The following is a 24,625-nucleotide window of genomic DNA, read 5'->3' as shown; positions in this document are numbered from 1 at the left end:
CCGTCACCCGTTGCTCGCGCGTGGAGATTGCATGAAGGGGCGACCAAGCGTGCGTAAACAAAACCTGTCTCGAAGACACCGCGAAAAGTATGCCTTCAAACTTCTGGTGTCAGAATTTTTTATTTAATATCTGGGTGGAGGTTGCGAATTACTGGTCCCTATATGCAGGCAATTCGTGGCTGAACAAACCAAGAAAAAAAAAGAAAAAGAAAAAAAAGGGCAAGTATTTTGGAAGCTGCGTTTACCCGACACCTGCAGGAAGCGAAGCTTGAAAGAGGCGTCGCTGCAGCATGCGAACCAAGGAACGGTTTGTAATTCAAATCCGGACGACTAGAAACACTGGCTGAGCAGTTCGCGAGGCGGAGCGTGTGCGTGAATAGAGGGGAATTCTCCAAGTAAAGCCACGTGACATACTCTCGCTCCCTGACTTCACAGCAGGTGAAACTTTCATTTCCGAAACCGCGTATATGCATCCAAGCCGGCAAGCGATTTCCATCTGCAGTGCCTTCAAGGTTAAAGATATTCATCCCGAAATTTGTCACTCGCGATTCGCTCAGGCGTGATATTCAGCGGAAATACGCAGCCTGGAGTGGCACAGCTTGTCGCGTAGAGTCGTCTTTTCACCAGGCGACAGCGCGTGTTATGCGGCTTCGCCCTACTTTCGGAATGATGCGCGATGCGCGTGGAGCTACGTCATTGTAGGGTGCGTCTTTGGGTAGAGATTCTGGTTCCAGAATGCAAAATTACGTGCTATTAGGTACCAACTTGGGGATTAATATCTTTGAAGCTTAAATATAAAACGCAAAACAAAATGAATTTGCGTTAGGAGGATACGACTATTATGTTTGCAATATATGCCTTTGCAATATATGCCTGCAAGGAAGGAAGGAAGGAAAATAAGAGGCGAAAGGCAGAGAGGTTAACCAGGTTAAGTGTCCGGTTGGCTACTCTGCACGGGGGGATGGGGTAAGGGCAGAAAAGATTAGAAAACAAGAGAAGATTAAAAAGAAAACAAAAACAAAAAAAAGAAAAAAAAACACATCTGTCCGCACAATTCTATAGTTTTTCATGAAGTCCTGTTTCTTTCAAAAAGCGTACTAGCGCTTTTAAAGCAGTTCGTTCCGACGTCGGCTGGGACCAGGGACCAAGAATTCTGGCTTCCGTAAGGGGACGGCTGTCTATCTTGTCGAGCGTGGTTCTGAGGACTTTCCTTTGTGCACTAAAACGACGACAATCACACAGAAGATGTGCTATCGTCTCTTTGCACCCGCAAGTTTCACAATCTGGACTTGTGGCCATTCCCATCAGGTAGGAGTACGCGTTGGTGAATGCTACTCCAAGTCTTAGGCGACAAATGAGAGTTACCTCCCGTCGTGGTAAGCCATGTGGAAGGCGGAACTTCAGATTAGGATCCAGGGAACAGAGGCGCTGGTTTTTAAAGTCCGTCGAATTCCAGTGGGCTAACGTAAGCTCGCGAGCAAGCGCACGGAGCTTTCTTGCTGCGTCTGTTCTGGACATAGGGATAGCGACGCAATCGGTACTGGTATGTGAGGATCGAGCGGCTGCGTCCGCTTGCTCGTTTCCAAAGATACCACAGTGACTTGGCAGCCATTGAAAGAAAATGTCATGTCCTTTGTCAACTGCTTGATGGTAAATTTCGCGTGTGTCCGCGACAAGTCGTTCGTGGGGTCCACGGCGTAGTGCAGAGAGCAGACTCTGGAAGGCCGCCTTGGAATCGCAGAAGATAGACCATTTCTGGGGCGGTTCCTGTTCGATAAATTTCATTGCTGCACACAGAGCTGTAAGTTCGACAGCCGTCGTCGATGTCAAGTGCGATGTCCGGAATTTTATTACTGTAGATTTTGCTGGGACAAATACTGCAGCTGCTGAACTGGAGTGCATGACCGACCCATCTGTGTAAACATGTAAGCGGTCACTGTGGACCTCATGTAGTAGCAATAATGCTGCCTGCTTCAATGCAGGCAATGCCTGCATTGCCTATTGCATATATTGCATTGCATATATGCCTGCAATATATGCAATATATATAACCGGTGGACCATTAGGGTTACAGAATGGATACCAAGAGAAGGGAAGCGCAATCGAGGACGGCAGAAAACCAGGTGGGATGATGAAGTTAGGAAATTCGCAGGCGCAAGTTGGAGTACGCTAGCGCAAGACAGGGGTAATTGGAGATCGCAGGGAGAGGCCTTCGTCCTGCAGTGGACATAAATATAGGCTGATGATGGATGGATGATGATGATATGCCTTTCGCCATAAACAAAAAAAATGACAATGGCAATTAACACATTTAGTAAATTGTACTTCTGGGCTATCGTTTCAGAGCACAATGTATCCGCCAAAAAAACTATAGCATCTAGCTGCGCAATCCGCATTTGTGAAACTCGCATAGCGTTTTAAATAAAAACAGTTTGTCAATGAAAGGTCGGTTCATTTCATCTTGCTGTTCGTGTCTCGAGCCTCTGCCTCCAGCTTTCCTCAAGAAAAATCTGGGCACGTATTCCCGAAACTTCCCATAAGTGGTAGCATCAGAGAGGGCTTCCATAGTGGCCAGCGTTCTGGCTCCTGCGACTCATATGACAGCGATCGACATGATAACGAAAACGATCGCTGCGGAGATGGCCAGTCATGAACGACATTTACGTACGAGACGTTTTGTGAATACGAGTTCCAATTATTATTGCGAAAGCAATTATATGGACACTTCAAGTGGATTTCTGCCGTCGGCGTCGCCGTCGCCGTGAGTCTCCGTATAAAGTCCAACGGCGATTAAATCGTCGCCGCGCGCCGTATGCGTGAGTGATAGCGCGCGGGGGACGCGCGCTATCACGGAGAGCGAACGCACGGCGGAAAGCAAACGCGACTTACGTCGCGCGAAAGGCCGGGGGGGGGGGGAGTATTGGAGGGAGAGAGGCGGGGCGACGCTGTGCTGCGGCACCAAATGCGTATCTTGCAACCGGGCGCAAGGAGAACTGCCCACTCAATCTTCCATGCGAAACGAAGAAAGCGGGAAGGCAGCGCGGGAGGGAGAGGTAGCTTTTACTCTACCAACAACAGCGCTTGTACTTTGCCCGGCTGCGGCGGTCGCTCGCACCATCTCTTAAAAGCGATCTCCACACGGCTCAGACCTTTGTATGCGCTGTGCATTCGCTGCTCAGTTTCCGTTGAAGCGATAGACCGCACGAACCTTCACTCGCTGCGGCGGCTGCGCTTGCTACCAGCGTTTTGACAGTGGTTGCCTGCGGTCATTGAGTGTCATGTATTCATGTTTGCTTGTGCGCGCTGACACCACGCTTGTTAATTGAGTTGGTAAGCGAATGTGTCCAAGTTTATGTAGCCGATAAAACTACTATCCCTACTCCGAATAGCTCTCTACAAATTTGCTATCGCATTTGATGCTTCGCCTTTCGGGCGAAACTGCGACATTTTTTTTTTTCTTACGTAGCGATTTTTGTAAAGATGCTAACAGCTTGGTACGATCGAATACAGCATCGGAAAAATCACAAAATCCAGCAATAAGAAGTGAACAATTTAAACCCTGTGCCAAACATTAGACAAGCAGCAAGTGAGACGATAAAATGGTGATGCTGCTTTCTTTTGTCACTTTTTAGTATCCATCGGTTCTTCGATGAAAATATCTCGCGTTTGTCTGTCTGTCCTTCTGTATGTATGTGTGTATGTATGTATGTATGTATGTATGTATGTATGTTATGTATGTATGTATGTATGTATGTATGTATGTATGTATGTATGTATGTATGTATGTTTGTTTGTTTGTTTTCTTGTTTGTTCTTTTCCTTTTTTCCCCCTGGTTTTCCTTGAAGTCAGTTCTGATTAACGCAGCCGTCCATGTTCTCCAAATGTGAAATTGGGCTGTTTTCACATCTTAGGCCACACGGAAGGGAGAAGATGTGGTGTTAACCTGACGGAGTTCCTTTCAGATTGCAGTGGCGTAACACCCGTCGGATCGCGACCAGGATCGAACCTTTCTAGTGGGTTAAGAAGCGCACCCGTGGTGAGTAAAGGGCCAGGAACAAACAATTATTATTTCTTTCCTGTCTTTAAACCTCGCGCCAAAACGGATGTCGCCGACTTTTGGCTGATTTCTCTCCTCTCTACAATTTCCAAGATTTTCAAATTAGCTATTCACATTGTATTGGTGCTCAGTGTAAAAAAAATGTTTTCATTCCAAATCCGCATGGATTTCTTTCCAGCCACTCACCGACCCCCAACCTAGTCAGCTTTATGATACACTTTTCCCTGCTCGTCAAGCAAAGGGCGCAAGTTGATGCTGTGTACACAGCAAAGCCTTTGACGTAGTCAATCATCCCCTACGTGAAGCTTGCGCACTCCTGCGTTGAAGCTGCTATCGTAGCTCTACGATGCGCAGCTAACTGCTCGATAGGTCCTGCTTCGGAAGCGTCCATAATCAATCTTATTTTGTATGTACGGTGTCTACTGGTGTTCCCCAAAGTTTCATCATAGGTCCGCTTCCCTTAATTTTCATCCACGATGTTTATTGAGCAATCTAGAAGACTTGTTCTTTACGCTGGTGACATCAAAATATTTAAGGAGGTACACAGGATAGAGGACTGCCACGCTCTGCAGTCCAACCTATCCTGTTTTCTGAATGCTGCCAATTAAACGGGTCCATTCTAAATTAATCTAAAACCACGATTATGTCATATTAACGTAAAACCTACAATATTGTCTTCCCTTATTCTGTTGATTTTGCATTGTTGACCAGGGCTGTTGGAATAAGCAATCTCGGTGTGCTTTTTGATGGCACGTTAAGCTTCTCCGCCCACTCTAAACGCGTAGCATCACGAGGCCTAGGCGCGCTCGGTTCCGTCTGCGGACAAGAGATTTCCGTAGCCCGCTTCCCTTCCCCAAATTGTTTACGTCCATCTGTTTTCCATTACTTGAATGTGCCTCAGTGGTGTACGTGGAATGGCACAAGCGATTCAAATAACATTTTAATCGAGCGTGTGCAGAAAACGTTCATGAGTATATGTAAACATCGTATTCTGACCTCTCGCACCAACAACTTTTCAAGTCTGAATAATTATCCCACACTTCTCTGACTTGGCTGCAGACGTAGTCATGTCGACGTCCTCTTTTTGCATAAAGTCATTCATGGAATTATTACATGTTCGGATCAACTAGCTTCTGTTTAACAACGAGTTCCGCCGAAGGCTACCAGGGAACATAGGCCCTTCCACGTTCCTGCCTCTTTTAGCAGACATGCACTCGCCTCTCCACAGAATGCAGTCTATGCGACGGTAATTTTTTTCCGTTCTGTTTACTGCGCTATACTGTTACACTAAGGACAAAATAAAAGAAACTGACACACATGTGCCCAAAACTTTCTACTTGAAAATTTGCGCACATGTGTGTCAGTTTATTTTATTTTGTCCTTTGTGTAAGAGTATAGCGCAGTAAACAGAACGATCTCATACCAGCTAGCCCAAGTCGAAGCCTTATTTTCTGCGTCTTGACATTTTTCAAAACGTATAGTCTTCTTTCTGTTCCGATCTTCGCGCTTTCTCTTGAGATTTCTTCTATAGCTGCACTCCTAGTTTCTCGCTCCTTTCGTATACGTCACCTAATCGAATGTGCACTCCTGGCCATGGAATGGTAGTCAAGCTCCATTATTCATTGTCACGTATTTTGCGTATCTGTACTCTGTCTTTTTTGTGTGTGTGTGTTATTGCTGGATTGTTGCTCATTATGGAGCTGTTTATCTTGTTCTTCATTTTTTTCTATTCTATTCTATTCTATTTTCTATATTCTATTTTGTGTTTCTAGGTGCGCCAGTTTTTAGACGACCGGTTTCTCCTGGGCACACCAATTAAGCAGTCTTTGTGCTAGGCTAATATAATACTAGAAGCTGACGAATTTTCACCTGCTCTGCGAAAAGCATCCATCGTGCAGCACTTTGGCCACACCAGTGCCTCGGCTCGACTGAATCTCTCACACCAACGGCTGCGCACAGTTAACTCGCCCTACTATACTCGCAGACAACTTTCTGTGGCAGTGAAGGGAAACCAACGGAGGCGGAACTTCTGCACATGCGTTCTGCCGGGGCCAAGTAGACCGGAAGCGCTTGAAAAAGCGCTTTTCGTTTCTTGGAATAGATACTGAGTCAGCGTAGCTTCCACCCGCCGTGGTTGCTCAGTGGCTATGGTGTTGGGCTGCTGAGCACGAGGTCGCGGCATCGAATCCCGGCCACGGCGGCCGCATTTCGATGGGGGCGAAATGCGAAAACATCCGTGTACTTAGATTTAGGCGCACGTTAAAGAGCCCCAGGTGGTCCAAATTTCCGGAGTCCCCCACTACGGCGTGCCTCATAATCATATCGTGGTTTTGGCACGTAAAACCCCATAATTTTTTTTTAGCGTAGCTTCCACGTGCGCCGGTTTCGCATTTGCCCAGACGCGGAAGAGGAAAGCACAAAAATAAGTCAAATTAAACACTCAGTTCTTGTGTGTTTTGTCTTATGCTGCTGCTCTAAATGAGGTGTTTATATTTTCTCTTGCACCGCTTAAACTAACGTTGGGTTAAAAATTGTGGGCTTTCTTTGTCTCCGTAACTTTCCGTTCGTTTTCATTGCCACAGGAAGTTGTCCGCGAGTATATCCCACCTAATCTCGTTCTAACCTCCCAGAGATATTTCTGAGCCGAATGCACGTTCCGTCTTCCTTTTTACACATGTTTGTGCTTCTTCCATTTCCTTTTCTTTTTTTTTATTGCTTTCTCTCTCTTTTTCTCTCTCTTTTTTTTTCTGTTTACCATGCGATCCGGCGACATGACTCAGTGGCTATGGCGTTTGCGACATGGTCGTTCCTTCGATTTCCGGTCACGGCGGCATCTTTCTCATGGGGGCCGCGAAATGCGAAAACGCTCGCGTGCCGTGCATTGGGTGCACCTTAAGAACCCCAGGTGGTGAAATTTAATCGAGCTCTCTCCATTCTCAGGTATCTCTTATTACGCCTATTCTTTGTGACTTTAAACTGAAGCGATAATTTTTTTGCCTCCGGCCTCGCTTAAATCCTTCGTTTTCCGTGCTTGTGGATGTCCGTTTATTCAAGGCAGTCGATTCTCCGGAGCATCAGCTTCTAGAGCGATAGATTCCAGGTTTGAAACTAACTGACGTGCCTTGTTCATCAACGGTGCGTATACGACAATGCAACGCATCCCGACGTTATTGGCGCGTTCATTGAAGTTAGAATACGTGACCGTATACTTTTCAGTAGATATGCAGTTATTTGACTGACAGATATTTCTTCATAGTGGCCGAGCATGGCGCCCCGACATCCCATAAAACATGCTGCGAAGTGGCGCAATGAGGAGTGTTGAGCCCGACACAATTCTACTTGGTGCTCGTTCGCCTTGTCCAATGTTAGCCAGGACAGTCCAAGTATCAATAGATGCAGATGATATCTTCATCTCAACCTTTGTCGTGACACGGTTACGGGTGCGATCAAGGCTACAAAAGGCAGCTACGCTAGCATGCTTGTACTTAGAAAAAAAGATAGGGAGTTTTCTTAGGGCAAGTGCAGCCTTGTTTCATTCACACGCAAGTCTGTGAGGTCTTATTCTAGAACTATAAATGGACAATCCATTGAAGAAGAGCGGAGAAATCGCTTTTTTTTTTTTCGGGGGGGGGGGGGGGGGGTGGGGGGGGTAATTATCTACCGCAACTTGTCATGAGCCCGCACGTTTCATGCAAAGAGGAGAAGGACTACAATAACACACCTTTTCAAATTTCTTGGCGGAAAGTCATGGGGCACATCGGTAAGGTCGACGCTGCAACTTTGTAATGATCTGTTCACATGGGCTATACCTAAGAAACAGCTTGCCTGTGTCGAGCAACCTCTGCAAAGTGAGCCTACGTGCACTCTAAGCAGCACAAGCCCTATAAAGAAATGCTAGGCCTATATACCAAGTACGCGTCCCCAGTGGCAGTGTTCGTCACAGCGCGAGATCATCCTATATTACAATGTACATAGCCACAGACACTCTCATGGCGCATATTCGACACCTCTACCCGCTACCCTCTCATCATTTTGCCTCTTTATACCGACAGAAAGGTCGCTCGCAATGTTCAGTCGTGTCAGTGCGGCCAATCGTGCCTTATTGCATGCCATCGAAATGCATTAATGTAGCACGACCATCATCGCCTATGTGGTGCTTGCGTCTATCTGAAACGTGCCTCACCATTCCAGATATCACGAAGGAAGCTAAATTATTGTCGGTTCCCCTCAAACAGGCCACATCACTACTTTTACACGAGGTGCACAACGGCCGCCTACATGTATACACCAATAGTTCAGTCACGCCTCAAATTCAGCAACCGCGGCGGAGATCCCGGTAAGATCTGTCCCAATTCAACTAAAAACATTTCATGTGGCATCAACGGCAGCTGCAGAACTCACTGCCCTCCGTGTGGCTCTTCATTTTATTAAAGAGAAGACACCTCACCCATGGTCCATCTTCGGCGACTCCAAGGCAACTCACCAGAGATTATTTTCATCACTGTGTCACGGATACAACGAGCAGCTCGCCGTAGACATTAGAACACGCAGTAGACAAGGGACGTGACATAATAAAATTTAGTAGCTGCCTTTAGTCACTGCGGCATCCATTGGAAAATACCGAGCAGACGCAGCTTCCCCATCCGCCCGCGACGGCGTCAGCTGTCTGCCATCCTACTTTCGAGAGGCGACGCAGCGAATTACTTCGTGCGCTTGCGCGTGACCTAACACAGGATCAGCTGAACGCGACCAACCTAACGAGCGCACGCCTTCATTCCCTGGACCTTAATTTACCGCTTCGGCTTCCGTCGGCCCTCTGTGACTGAACCCTTATAACCCGTCTATGTCTTGGAATCGCAGTTTCAAACTCGGTACTCCTACCTCATCAGAATGGCCAACAGCCCGTAAATTAAAATAAATTCTCAGATTTTACGTACTAAAACCCCGATATGAATTATGAGGTACGCCGTTGGGGATGACCGCGAATTAATTTCGACCACCTCGGTTTCTTTAACGTGCACCCGATGCACGGTACACGGACGTTTTTGCATTCCGTCTCCATCGGTATGCGGTCGCCTCGGCCAGGTTCTGACCAGCGACCTCGAGCTCAGCAGCGCAACGTCATTGGGCTTCCGTGGCGGGTAAGATGCTGCATTGTGTGACAAATTGTGACTGGGTGACACAGCACACTGTGTGATGTTCTATGTTGGTGTATGCGACAACGACACTGTGTGTGTGTGTGACTATGTGGCAACTTGACAAACTGCGTGGCAGTATACATGTATTTACCACACCTACAGTCATATGTTGTTCATCCTTTCTTTTTTACTTCCTCTTTCTTTTTTTTTCTCTCACCTTTACACGGCAGCAAACCGGATATATTCTCAGATTAACCTCCCTATCTTCCCTCTACTTTTGTCGCTCTCTCTATTTTAGTAATTTATTGTGACACACATTCATTCTCGTGAAAATATGTGGAAGCTTGCCACAAAAGACATAGGCACGGTTCCACTCGACATAGCGCAGTCACGTGATCGGGATATTCGAGCCTGCTAACCATGATTCGGTGGTGGTAACAAAAACTTGTGCTGCTTCATTCCAGAAGATACTCAGAAGGCAGCCTTGCAAAGAAAACACCGTGCGCTTCTTCGTATCGCGCCTAGCACGACAAAGAGGACATGCTATCGGACAACTGTAACACCGATACACACAAGCGCACTTGAAGCTAGCCACAGTTTATGAATGAGACCGTATATACTTTAGGGGAAATTAAGAAGCGAGTATACAAACCTACACATATGTATCGAGTAAGCGCACGCATGCCACCGATCGGTCTATCCCATCAAGGCCTCTGGTTCTTTAGTGGACGAGCTCTGGCGCGTTTAGTGCGGAATTAATTTATCACCCAACAACTCATGGTTGCTGGGTGAGCTGTGTGGGTGTGAGAGTATATACAGGGTGTTTCAGCGAACACTTTCAAAATTTTTTACAGGTTGCCTGTGGCAGATAGCCCAATTCTAGTTAATGACCTGGTCTACTCGAAGAGGCGGACATTACTTGCACAAAAAATTCAAATGCGTAATCTAGTAATTAACAAAAATTCACTAATTAAGTTTTTCACTAATTACCTGATGGCCCATATTGCAATTTACAAATTGCAGCCGTAGAGTTCGCAAGGCGGATCCACTTCAAATTCATTCTCAGGATGACACCAGTTTCGAGAGAATAATTCCCGAACTTTGCGGAGAAATGCATTGGCGTTCCAGTTAATTTTGTGCTTCAATGCGTAAAGCAACGTTTTGTTAAGAAACTAACTGGAACGCCAATGCATTTCTCCGCAAAGTTCGGGAATTAATATCTCGAAATTGGTGTCATCTCGAGAATTCGTTCCAAGTGGACCCGCTTTGCGAACTCCATGGCTACAATTTGTAAATTACAATCTGGCCCATCAGGTAATTAGTTAAAAACTTAATGAGTGAATTTTTGTTAATTATTCGACTATGCATTTCAATTTTTTGTGGAAGTAATGTCCGCCTGTTCGAATTGACTAGCGCATGAACTAGAATTGTGCTATCTGCCACAGGCAACCTCTAAGAATTTTTGAAAGTGTTCGGTTGAAACACCTTGTATATACCGGGTTGTTTCTACGAAGACTGTAAAATCATATTTAAACATAGTCGTTCTGAAATAAAAAGTCGGTTCCTTCGGAGACATGTCGTCAGCGGGGCCGACCACGGGAAGACGGGTGATACTTACTAATTAGTCGCTACTTAACAAAAATCCAGTCATAAACTTTTAAACTTTTAGTTCCAGCGGACCGCCGACATTTAGGCTGAGGTGACTTCGTTTGTGCTTCGACTAGCCTACGATGCAGAGAGTTCCAGCGACTCGACTGCCAATGCTAAAAACACACCTATCAATTCCGAGTAGTGCGCAAAACGCTTACTCAAAAGCCGCTACCTCCGTGATATACCTTCTCGTTATCACATGTGCAGCTGGTGCCAGATGGTCCTGTCCCGTTCCTATTACTTCCTTCTTATTGGTCTCGGCGGTCGCAACCAGAAGCGAAAAGAAATAAAGTGGAAGCAAGAGTAGAAGAATGAGAGCGAAAAAAAAAAAAAAAGAAAGTGCTTGCAAAAGAAGGCGGCGAAGGGGTGGTTGGCGAAAGGAGAAATAGGGGAACCCAGGCAGCGTCTCGTCCTCCTCGCATCCGAACTCGAGGCACGATTCAGCGATTCTCCGCGGCTGCCGTAAGCGCAAGGCGAAACCCATCAAAGGATCGCCTCCGCCACACTGCTATAGACGCGCGGGCCGAGGGAGAGCGCATTTCAATTCCTCGCCAGTGATTGTGTCCAGTCAACAGAGTTCGTCGTCTCAATCAGCCTCTGTGAGCAGAACCCGCTTTGCTCGGCAGCGACCAGGTTATTCTCGTTTTTATTCAACGTCCTCCTTTTTTGCTCGATTTTCTTTGACGCTGTTCCACGATTTCCATCAAAGGGAAAAGGAGCGAGAAAAAGGAGCGTGAGCGGAGAGGAGAAAGTTTGTCTGCCTGATTCTCGTCACATCGAAACTTCATATTCTTCTTTCATTTCATTCTTCTTCGCTCTTATTTCTTTCTGCCTTTTTAAATTATACCATCGGCTCCAAATTTATATCAAACGTTTTACATATCTCGTCGGCCAATCCCCCACTGGGTGCGTGTGTCACCTCTTTAGTAGCAGCAGTTGAACAACAAGAATAATGAGAAGAAAACTTTTTTTTTCCTTTTTGGCGAACCGTGTCATCGGGGTCCTTCGGATGGGCATCAATGTCCGCTCTGCGATCTTTTTCGCTCTGTTTCTTTCCCCCCCCCCCCCCCCCTTTTTTTTCGGTCTCTCTCTTTTTTGACGCGGACATTCTGATTTCGACATATGGACGTCGTGCCTGGCGTGTTTTGTGGAGAGATTCATTGACGCAACGTGCAGTGAGATTTTTGTGTGTGATGAACAGTTGAGACGTTCAAAATCGATTCGCGTGCTCATCGCTTCACCTTGCCCACTGTATGCGAGTGGAAAACAGACAGCTGTCAACAATTGCGAAGGCTCCGCATAGAGGCAAGACATCTCTGCTGGTTCGTGCTGGTTTTGCAAGAATCCTACAGGCACTAGTTCTGCATGAGCGCCTCTAACCTGTGTAGTTTGCGCTGTGACCCAACTGACAGAGAAGAAAACGAGGTCTGCGATAGAGTCCAGCTGCAAACGTGCGGCGCTCATATGTGTCGTTGCAGGGAAACGTTTGGGAAACTCGTAGTGCAAGGCGCGGCGTTCTATACTGGCTGTGCTCAATGCGTATTTGCTCGCACTGCGACAGCTGAAGCTCTGGTGTGTTTAAACTACACGCCCGCGTCTAAAGACATCGTCGTGCGACAAAAATTGTAGCAGTGAAGTGGAGAAGTCACAGAGAAAGAGAACAGGGCGCCAAACTCAGAGAGCAGACAACAGGGCGCCAAACCCAGAAGAGTCACAAAGAAGGTGCTGTTTTACATAACCAGTATGCGTCTGCGATGTTGACATCACAGTGGAGTAGGTCACTCCAGAAATGATTAAATTAAAAAATGGTCTTCCGCAAGGTCTTGTACATTCTTCCTGTAAACTTTATGCGGACGATACCACTTTAATAACCGCCGATAAAGAGCTCGATTCGATGTTGTTTAAACTAAATACCGATTTGATCAATGTTGTTCACTGGTTCAACAGGAATAAATTAAATACAAATGCCAAAAAAATCTAACTTCGTTATATTTTCGTCAACTAACCAAATTATTCCTAACAATCACTTTGTCTACGTGGGCGATACTCGGATCCATGCTACCTCTAGTGCAATGTTTCTCGGGATCACACTAGATGAACATTTAAAGTTTAACTCGCATGTCTCACTGCTCACGCAAAAAGCAGCATATGCCATTCGAATTTTACTAAAAGTTCGTCCTTTCTTTCGTTTTGAAATATTGTTGTCGCTTTATTACGCTTTCTTTTACGGCAATATTGTCTATTGCATCTCATCATGGGGAAACGCGTACGTTACTTATTTATTCACAATTCATCATCTCCACAATCAAGCAATAAGAATGATAACCTTCAGCTGCTTCATGTCCAATGCATCCTCCTGACTCTACTCACATGGTATTATCGGTTAAAAAACTAAACAGATACTTTCTCGGCATTATTATATATAAATATGTGAATGTAAAGCTTCCAGCTCCTTTACTACACAATAATCAGTTTCCTCGTGTATCATCAACTCGCTTTACAAAATGAAATAACTTTCTCTTACCTAAACCAAGGACTAACTATGGCAAGTCTACTGCTAACGTCTCACTAGTATCATGTTGGAATTCCTCGCCTGTTGGTATACACAAGGAATCCTTTGAAATATTTAAAAAGGCTTTGCGCTCATACTTGTTAAACTCATAAACACTTCTTAATATTCATAATAAGTGCTCTTATATTTATGTATGTATGTTTTATTTATGAATTAACTGAATATTTTCTAAATCAATTTTCTGTGTTTACCACTGTTCATCGAAATGTTGCTGTCTGATGTATGGTTTTATAGGAGATCTCAATTTCAGTCTTGCGACTTTGGGACCTCCTTCTGTATTGATATAGAATATGCAATGTATTACATGTAACTTCGATAATAAAAATCTTGAAAGGCCTTGATGGCTGTTTCTAACTTTCACTGTTCTTCCAACGTTAGGCGGTAGGGAAAGGGAAATGACAATCACGTGACAACCGGCGCTGCGTCCTTTCCGTATGTGAAAAAGTTATCATATTTTAAAACCTCAACTTGTTTGGGACGTTCATTCTATTGCAGCCGACCAAAAAAGCAGGGTCCGAATGGCAAAGCTTTTAGTTCGTAAGTGCTCGTTGCCGTTGGCCATCTACCTTTGCTAATTATATGTCCGACACGAAGATTGGCCGGCGTTGCACTTACGAAGAAGTCTCGCGTAAGAACCCTTTGGTGAATACATGTTCTGCCAAAGTATCATTGGATACGCCTGGTTCGATGCAAGCTATAGACTAAGCAGCTTTCCGTAAGCTATTGCGTTCTATGCATAGAACCACAAGGTTCTATGCCCCATTAAAACATTGTGAAATGATTCAGTGTTATTTCCCGTACTTTGTACAAGTCGTGGCTCATATGACGCATATATGTGACGGTTGTGGTTACGTGCTCTCTTCGATGCAGGGGCCGAAATCACAAAGATGTTCGTTGGTAAGTGCTGTTTGCCATTGGCCAGCTGGCTTCGCTAATGATATGTCCAGTATAAGGATTGGTTGAAATTTTTTCTTACGGACAATTCTAGCGTAGGACGTTTCTGTGAATACGGGCCCAGCTTCATGACATTTGATGGCGATGCATGGCGTTGAGTGATAATATACGCACAAAAAGAGTTCCTGGGGTACTGGGCCAAAACGAAACCTTTTGTCTAAGTACTACGAAAAATAATCAGCTGCATTCGATGTAAAAAGTTAACAGCAGTTAGAATGATTGAACAATGACAAAGGAGATGCGCATTAGCAGCATGTTCGGTAGTTTTGAAGGAGCAGAAGAGACGACTTATTGACCGTTATTAGTGCGAGTCTTAAGCGCCAAATTGTTACTTTGTAATTTTGGTAATGTAATACCTTCTTTTATCGACGTCAGTTCGTACACCGTTGTCTAGAACTAGGGCGCTATAACGTAAAGCTATTCCAAGCTGTCTCTATTCCATTTCTACTATCAGCCCTCCACGATTGGTCAAACATTTTTAGCACCCCCCCCCCCCTTCACCTGTCTGTCACACGTCGTCAGGAGGACCGTGAAAACGCCTCATCTGATATGACGTGTGCATACTGATCATGCATGATTAGACCAAACAAGCGAAAAATAATTATTTTGAATTGTACACCTTTTTTTGCCATCAGCCCTCCGCTAATGGTCAAATTTTTTCGAACTGCACCCATTTCGCCTATCTGTCCCACGTCCTCACAAAATTTCGACGTGTACGCATTAAAGACACATTAGTATGCCGAACAAAACTGATTATTTTTCTCGTAATAGCCGGTGACTAGCCCCGTTCCGAAAGGAATAGAAGATGTCTGCCTACGGATCACTCGGACGCTGGCTACTCGGAGCTTCCGGAGACCAAGGATTTATTTGCGTATATTAAACATTTTTGCTTGACAGTACAACGTTGTCATACCCTTTGGGCACGCGTTTATGACATTGCTCTGCCAACTATTCTTCGCTGAAGATCTGTTTTAGGGCATTTTTAACCTTCCGTTGCACGCCGCCGCGATTTTCGACCAGCCACCACAAGCTAAGTAAAGGGAAGTCAGCCAGTCGCAGACCCCGGCAACACCCGGTTATTTACTTTCACTGCTCTAGCTCGGCCCTATATACCGAAACCCTCACCACTGCTGCGTGGTCCTCGCCTCTTGTCAGCCAATCAGATAAGAAAAACCTGTCAATATAGGCAATGCTATTCGTTTTGAAAGGAAACAAAAGTGACCTCGTGAAAACGAGGAGAGTGTTTGATTGGTTTGTTCAAACAACGCTGCAGGTCACCACCCGAGGCATGCATCAGTGGTTACGTAAGCTTTACGTCAGGCGTTTGAAATAAAAAAATGCTATAGAAATTCTGAGAATTGCCTACTAATGTGTAAGCATTCTTTACCTTGGCTGCTACTTCGCTCTTCCTTGCTTATTTAGCTAGCTTATGTATGTCTACCCATCGCTACCAATCATCGACTATTTACACTATATAACGATTACATGTGTTAACTTGACTGATTACGCATTTATTTTGCAGATATATCGTATCAACTGATCCAAAACGCTGTCAAAACCGGTTTTAAGCATGAAATGCTTTTAGCTCCCGTTGTCGGCGACCTTCAAGAGACCTTGATCAAAAATTCAGAGCTGTTATCCGGGTACTCAAGACGAGAATGGGTGCGAGAATGAAACGAGAACTTGCGAGAACATCCGGGCATCGTTGCGAGCGCAAAACGAAATCATCCGGGCAAACCAGTGAAAACTTTAAAAAATGCGGTCTCTGGCCCTCAACCCTTTGTACAGGACCGCCTTACATACGCTAGTTACTGCCCAAAGAAGTTACAAAAAAAAATATTGCTTCCGATTTCTTCCTCACGTTTGTTCACAATATCACTGAAGCTGTAACTTCTAGTACGCTGAAGTTTGATTTGTCATTTCCAATAGCGACATTCGAAAGGCTCCATACACTTCATTGTCATCTTTCGGCGCTGAGACAGGGTTGGCTGTGCTCTTTTTAACGGCAGCGGTCCGTGAGTTGCGCGGCGCGGGTTTCGCACTGCCTCCTTCGAGAAATGGCGCCACGATGCGGGACCAGGCTGGCATAAAGTCCCTATAGGCTGGGAGCGTCCGGCGTGCCGCGGATGGTTGTTTGGCCGAGACGATTTGCAACGGATGTCCAGTTCAAAACAGGTTCATTTCGGCTCAGTAAGCTTTGACTGCGTTGCGTCGCCAATCTGATTTGCCGGTAGCCATTTCATGCTTACATCTACTCTCGATTACGGGAGAGCCAGCAGTTTTTTTTCCACACCAGAGGTTTTTTTCCCTTATTTTATTTTATTTTTTCGTTACGACCTTGACGTGGTGACGCTAACGTAACCTGTTTTTTTTTTTAATGCCGCCAACCATCTACTATTACACTATTATAACGATTACATGTGTCAACTTGACCAATTGTGCATTTATTTTGCAGATATAAGGCGTCACCAGACGGACAGATTTTGCTGGGGTCCTCGCCAAAGAATGCGTACTCATTAAAACAGATTGTAATAGTTTTACGTTATACGGCCCGCCTAGTTGCTATAGCGTATGTACTATGGCAAAAGCCGCGTTCTTGTTCAGATTTAGTGTATAATTGTATTGGGCGTGCGCTGCTGTGTAAGGCAGTAACAATAGCGTTGTGCTGCGAGCTTCTGCTCAATCTCTGATAGGCTGTGTTTCTTTATGCGCGCAATAGCCTGACTTTTCATACTCGTCATGACACTCTATTGGGTGGTAGCAAATATAAGTGTAGTGTCCCTGACAACAGTCAAGTTTGTCTTTTTTTTTTCTAGTTAATTATTTCGGAGTCCCCCACTACGGCGTGTCTGATAATCAGATCGTGGTTGCAACACGTAAAACCCCATAACTTAATTATGTGAAAAACGTAGGACACACACACACACACAACGTAGGACACACACACACACACACACACACACACACACACACACACACACACACACACACACACACACACACACACACACACACACCGCCGTGGTTGCTGAGTGGCTATGGTGTTGGGCTGCTGAGCACGAGGTCGCGGGATCGAATCCCGGCCACGGCGGCCGCATTTCGATGGGGGCGAAATGCGAAAACACCTGTGTACTTAGATTTAGGTGCACGTTAAAGAACCCCAGGTGGTCCAAATTTCCGGAGTCCCCCACTACGGCGTGCCTCATAATCAGATCGTGGTTTTGGCACGTAAAACCCCATAATTTCATCCACACGCACGCACATTTATATATATAACCACACTGACGCGTATCACTGAAGACGTCGTTCGTGGTAAAACCGTGTGCTGCATAACGCTCATGAAGACGCCACTACGTTTTTGAAAGCCAGTAAAATCAGGCAATATGCCATGTGAAAGACGAGACGACAAAACAAGTGACAGCAGACGACAGGCATCGTCGTCTTATGATTGGCTGGAGGTGCTTATTGTAAACCCCAGACTAACATCAGTCCTGGGGTTCAGTCCATGCCCCCCCCCCCCCCTCTCCCCCCGACCTCAAGCTTAAGAATTGCGCCGCGCACGTTCTCGGGTAAAATAAGTAATGCAACGTTCGGCTGCATAAGCAAATTCTGTGTGCGTGTGTAATCGTTCCAGAGTAAGTAGTCAGAGCTTTGGTGGTATCGCTCGAGTTGGTACAAGCGTTCCCCCATCCCTCCGGACTTAATTTAGGACACGATTATGTTAGAAGCTTAGGCTGTTCAAGAAAATTGTGACTGCGTGACATCGCTTCATTGTGTTGTTTTCATTGCCAGTGCTTCACTTTTAAAGTAATTCTTCCAAGCTTTGCTCTTTCTATAAGACACTTTGGACGAGACATATTCTATACGCTGCTAAGCTTTCCGAGGACGTATCGCTAAAGTGCAGCCAGGGGCTGGTGACATACCTGTCACATATCCTGCTATGGATTACAGCTTAAGCGCGCCTGTCGCGATAGCGAGGATGAACTGCCAAAGACCGAACCTTCGGTTGTGTGAGCGAAGCTTACATCATTGATTGCGATAAACGAATTCAGTACTAGCTGCCAGATAACGAGACTCAGGAGCTCTGCATTTCAATGTTTTGTCCGTTGTTTGTGGCAGTACGAGTGCATGCGGCCAAGTTCTGGAGCCTTCGTAAAACTGGGAATATTATGTCAAGGTCGTTCTATGTACTGTGGGGGGCGGCGTGGCCCCGCAGTTCTAGACAGCAGGTCTAAGTCCTGGCCAGCAGCGTCCAGCCATGGCTCGCGCGTCGCTCATCCTCTCGGGCGCCCGTTAGTCCCGCGCTAGGTCGGGAATAGGAGCAGGCGCAAGAGCAGTGCTCCTGTGGCCAGCCAGAGGGGGCCGTTAGCATCGCGGAGGTCATGCAGCAGGACGGGGCAGGCGCTACCTTCTGTGGAGTGGGCGCTACGGCCTCGCCCGCAGCCAGGGTTCATCCCGGAACGCAGTCGGGGCCCCACATTGGGCGCTAGTGCGGGGGACGGCGCATCCCGCCGTCCTAGCTAGCAGGCCGAAGTCCTGGCCAGCAGCGTCCAGCCACGGCTCACGCCACCGCCCGCGCGTTTCTCGTCCTCTTCTATTCTATCACTATCCTCGATGTCGTGGATCATGGCGGCAGTTCCCACAGTACACAATGACAGTCAGTTTGCTCGTGCTAACTTAACATCCCACAACAGCGACAATACGAAAATATATAGAATTCAGTAGAACTGAAAAGTGGGCGAATCGGTAAACATTGAATGTGGTGTAACTTACCAGTGCGAACAACACGAAGACTTAAGAAGGAACCGACAGAACTAGCATTGCCTCACAGGTGAACATTTATTTGAAAAACACAGAGTTTAAAAGTGATAACAAACGCATGTTCTGCAGCCCTAAACAGCTATATTGAACGAACACGCCCAAAAAAAGAAAGAACCACGACAGGCAAAATACAGTATCAATAACGAGGTTGATTATGTAAGAATGTAAGAATGCTATTTCGTTATTTTATTTACGAATGCTGGTGTGCTACAAGATTTGAACTAGAAACTCAAGATGTGATGTGACCACGTATCTTGGTAATACTCCTCTAAGTATCCTAATGTTCCCCAATGAACCTTATACCTCAATCCATCCAAATATAATAGGAAATAGGTTTTCGCTGTCATAGATCAGGTCTTCACTTCCCAAACCGTGACATCACTCAATGAAGAGCAGTATTCAAACACAATGCACCAGACTTTGATAATCATGGTTTCTAAGCTATGTCATAAGACCCTGCGAGAAGCTGGTGTGTTGGCTAAAGTCACAGCTTGCCCCTGCTGTAGCGAACGAAGGCAGCAAGAGAAAAAAAAATATGTAGGTACCATAGAAGACGGTTGTCAATGTACGCGAATAGCTTTTTGAATCCTCTGAATTCGCGTTTTTGTCGCAGCGTTTCTTCCCGCCCCTCGGCGGCCATGGCGTCCGCACGTTGTTGCCGAGCCTCCTGTCGTTGGGGCCACGTTTCTTCTCTTTCCTGGGCGACCAATGCGGCCTTTCGTTGACGCTGAGGCTCGCGTCGATTTTCTAACTCCTGTTTCTTTTCTGCGACAATCATGGCAGCAGCACGATGGGCCGCCTCTTCGCCCACCCACAAGGTTCACCTCTGACGTGACGTCCGCGCCTCTCTGACCAACCAGCGTGGTTCGGAGACGCCAGTTCTCTCCCCCTGTCTTTCTGTCCTCTGACTTCGTTTCCGTTGCAGCCCCTCCTCCTCCTCTCTATGGCGCTATCCTCTCGTCATTTTATCGGCGGAGAAAATCCGGCCTCTGACCACGAGAACGGGGGAAAAAACAAAACAAAGAACGCTGTTTGCTTTAAAAAAGTCACAGCGATTCCATAAGTGCACAATCTGTCTCACCGAGTCAAAAAGCGCCCGCCGTGGTTGCTCAGTGGCTATGGTGTTGGGCTGCTGAGCACGAGGCTGCGGGATCAAATCCCGGCCACGGCGGCCGCATTTCGATGGGGGCGAAATGCGAAAACACCCGTGTACTTAGATTTAGGTGCACGTTAAAGAACCCCAGGTGGTCCAAATTTCCGGAATCCCCCACTACGGCGTGCCTCATAATCAGAACTGGTTTTGGCACGTAAAACCCCATAATTTAATTTTAATTTTTTTCGAGTCAAAAAGAGGGCTGGCCGCTAGGATGTGGATGTTGTGTTTTCCGCACCGAATGAGTTGCCTCGCATCTGACCAGCATTATCGAAAGAAAGTGATGTCGCTGACAGCAGAAGCGACGACAGATTTAATATGAACCACGCTACGTGATAGTTCATCCAGTGCACAACGTTTACAGTGTACCGGGGGCCGCTGTTTTCGGTGCTGCTTCTATTGGCCAGACCGGCACGTGCGTTAAAACTCGATTATAGGAACATCGAAATACTTTGAGGCAAAGGGGTCATGCGCATAGGGCTGCTCACTGTCACAAATATGAGTGTACGCCCTTATTTGAGAAGTCTGATAGTGTACATCACCGCCCCAAAGAGACAATGCGCGAAATCCTGGAAACCTGTGACTTGAAAAAAAAAGAGAGAGTGAGAGGCAAGCAAGAGCAGGTATTTATGTTAACTAGTGGTAGGCGAATGTCCACTTTTTCGAATACGAATGTAATGCTAATAGTAAGCACCGAATATCGAGCCGAATATCGAACAGTCAAACGCAGACGCATATATTTACAGCAGGAATATTTATTTCGACATAATTCGGTACCACACGGGTACTGACTAGGGAAAAAAAAGAGCTAACTATCAGGGACAAATGATCACTTTTCAACACAAGATCATTAATTTTCACTAAATACTGGACGGATATACCCTCTCAACCACTTTAGAGTCTGGTTGCTAACAAGATTTCCAAGAAAGAGTGCTTGCTGTATGACTAGCTTACCAAAAAGGGTAAATAAATGGTTGCGTAAAAAAATATCAGAAGTTGTACAAACAAAAAGAAAGACTGCTGAAGGGCTTGCGTGCTGTAGACAGATGTAAAAGTGCCCTTTGCAAAGAAACTTGCACAGGTTGTAGTGTAAAAGAAAAAAAAATCAGTGCCATTCCACTGTGTGAAGGTGGATGACCAGCAAAGCTGTGTATGTGGTGATTGACCGTTGCTCCGGTGAAACGTTCCAAGTTTGCGCGATCGGGGCCACATGGACGGTTCGCCTTTCTTTCCGCCTCGCGGTCCTGGCCGGCAGCACGCTTACGCTTGGCGTCCGCGACCCGCTCATCGTCGGAAGTCTCCTTCCACCGGTACCGCGCCCATTCCCCTTTCTGTTCACGCCGTCGTTATTGGTAGGCACGCTGTCCTTCTTCAGACCGTACAACACGCGGCCTACCCATTTCACAGTCAGAGCAGAACTGAGGAAATGAGCCCACGTAGAGTATGACGTCAGGAGACAGAAGACACTCAGATTGGTAGGATAGTTTGAATACGCAGGATGGCGTACACGTGTTTGGTGCGAACGTAAACATGGCCGACGCGGGTCAAAATGTAGTATCTGTTCTTATCAGGTTAATATCTGAAACGGGTTGTATTTGGACCCAAGATATTAAACTTATTTTTGCAAGTGGACGGAGTGCTTGAAGCCTGCTTCACCTCCGCCGCGGGTCGGCCCGGTATTGCACCATATTCGGCATCGGCCAACGTTTTTGGTCTACGGACATCGATCCGCTGGAAGCTCGTCATATACAGCTTCGCTGTGAAAACTCAAGAGAGAGAGAGAGAGAGAGCAAGGAGAGGATGTCGGGATATGGTGGGGATCGCCGACGGCCCTCTGCCTCGACAAACCGAGCCCCGCGGTTGGCGCATGCCTGCGCATCAACCGCGGTCCGGTACAAGCTCGAGGAAACAATAGACGACAACCACGTGTACACTCGGAAAGCATTTATTACGACTGCAACTAACACTTCGAGCAGGTCAGCTAGCTATAGTTGACATCACTGAGGGTTCCCTCGAAGAGAATAATACACTAGGTAAAGAAGGGCTTCCGACTTACCAACTGAAGAATACGGGAGGGGGGGGGGCGGCGTCTGCCGCCCCCCCCCCCCCCCCCAACGCGGTTGACTAACCACGTGCGGGAATACGGGAGCAGCGGCGGAGACTTCCGCCGTCCCCGCTTGCTGGCATGCTTGCTGGAGACCAAAGAGACCCGGCAGTGTTGCCACGACATATAAAAAAATAGTAATAGTAGTAGATTTTTTCGCGAAAAATCAGCAGAAATCAGTAGATTTTTAATTTCAGTTTTTGCTCTTAGTTTAGGAGCCCACGAATTCAGCGCTTATATTAGTACTCTGTTGTAGTATTGTAGCTTCGAAGAAATAGTACAAAAATTGACCCCGAGATTCTCGGCGATACTTTTGAAAAACCCGGAGATCCAGAGATCCATTCAAGCACGAATTTAAAAATAGTGAAGTCCTCCGATGGCCTATTCAAAGGCGTCAGATGGTAGTTAGTACCAGAAAGCTTTAGAGTATAGTATCTTCCAGACAGGGGTAATGGAGATCGCTGAGAGAGGCCTCCGTGCTGCAGTGTACATAAAAATAGGTTGATCATGATGATGATGATCCAGAAATAAGAAAACGCAAATAAACTAAAAACGTAAGTAAGTGGGGTCCTATTCTCCTGCAGAACTGAGTAGGCGCTCGAAGCGGCGCATGAAAAGAGTCATTGGTTCTGGTTCGATAGTTTTGGTTTCATTGTTGTCGTTTCATAGTTGTGGGGTACGGTAGTGCACCCACTTTCACAAATGGCTTCACAAATTCACTACCTCACCTTTTCCCGACTTTGCTCAAATACAGAGGTAGCGCCACGTTTGAGAGTCTGGAAACGCAAGAATGTATGTTAACCTCGGAGCCAGCCGGCGTTTTTTTTTTCGCTCGCTAGGTGGCATTACATTATTATAAACTCTGTACTGAAAAAGTAGCAGCTTTTGCTTTCGTTTCAGTAGAAAAGCAAGAAAATCAGTAGATTCAAGCGCTTTATCACTGAATCAGCAGAAAGTTTTTAAAATCAGTAGATCTACTGATAAATCAGCAGCCGTGGCATCACTGAGACCCGGGCGCTGTCCGCGGGATCTCACGTGACCCACCCGGTGGCGCTGCTAGCGCTTGCGATTCCCGTGCGCCGCCCGCGGAAGGAAAGTTTCCCCTCTCCCAACTCTCCCTGGCGCGCATGCGTCTCCCGCGACGTTCGCTGCGCGTGCGGCGGTCATGGGACCCGAGGGTTGCCACAAGGAAAGGCAGGGAGGTCAACCAGAAGAGCGTGCGGTTTGCTACCCTGCACTAGGGGTGAGGGAAAGGGGGGAATAAAAAGAGTAAAGACCATTCCACTCTGTGAAGGTGGATGACCAGCGAAGCTGCTTAGCGCACGACACAGAGGTGACAGAGTTTGAACAAAGGTACGAACATAATTATTGTCCGGATCGGTGGCCATCGTGACGATAAGTATACGCAGACACATTCGCGTATCACCTCTGTTATTAAATTTGTTCGTCACGTAAGACGGACATACCCCCTTAAGCAATGGCTCATACCTCCGTGAACGCGGCCTCCCCATTACGACGACAGAAGATAAGTGAAATTCTACGCTGGAATGATGAGCGGCAACGGAGCCAGCTGTGGAAGACGACGACGACGACGAACGCGTGAGCAGAGGCACGAGCGCGTTCGCGGGGTTGCGCCGAGGGGCACCAACGCTTTCCCCTTGGTCGCCTTATCAGGTGCACAATACGTCACGCACTACATCATACAGTCACAAAGGCACATCGTTTTGTACCCCTGTGGCCGTAAAACGGAGCTCCGACGCGAGCAGTACGTGATATGCGTTTGCTTTTGTTGCTGGCTCTTTCACTCTCACTTTTAAGGGGCGAGTTTTCCCGCGCGGGCGCCATAAACTCCCGGATCCTAGCCTTGGACAGCTTCGCTGTAAAAACTGCTGCATGACTAAACTGGCATGACACTAAATGACAGACTACAAGCAAAAATCACAGGTTGCCATGTAGGCTTCCGCCGCGACACCGAGAACTGAGCTTGCATTGGCAATTTCGTTTCTGCACTGCTCAGAAAATTTTTGTCGTTGTCTGACTTCTGATCATTTGTGATACCTTATTTAGTCGACGGAGAACAGTAACCAGACTTTAACATTCGGTTGTTGCAAAATATATGGTTTCCTTTTAGGAGCGAAGCTCCTTAGGCTTTCACGATGTCCGTTGTCGCCGTCAT

The 24,625-nt window shown here is 46.6% G+C and overlaps 1 pseudogene; it reads left to right on the top strand.

The window, feature by feature from the left end:
• The first annotated feature begins 21,875 nt into the window (after nucleotides 1-21,875).
• On the top strand, nucleotides 21,876-22,055 carry LOC119437811 (U2 spliceosomal RNA; annotated as a pseudogene).
• The last annotated feature ends 2,570 nt before the right edge of the window (nucleotides 22,056-24,625 follow it).

This window comes from Dermacentor silvarum, chromosome 1 (assembly GCF_013339745.2).
Source record: "Dermacentor silvarum isolate Dsil-2018 chromosome 1, BIME_Dsil_1.4, whole genome shotgun sequence".
Lineage (NCBI taxonomy): Eukaryota > Metazoa > Arthropoda > Arachnida > Ixodida > Ixodidae > Dermacentor > Dermacentor silvarum.
The sequence above is the reverse complement of the archived record's forward strand: the minus strand, read 5'-3'. Positions and strand labels throughout refer to the sequence as shown.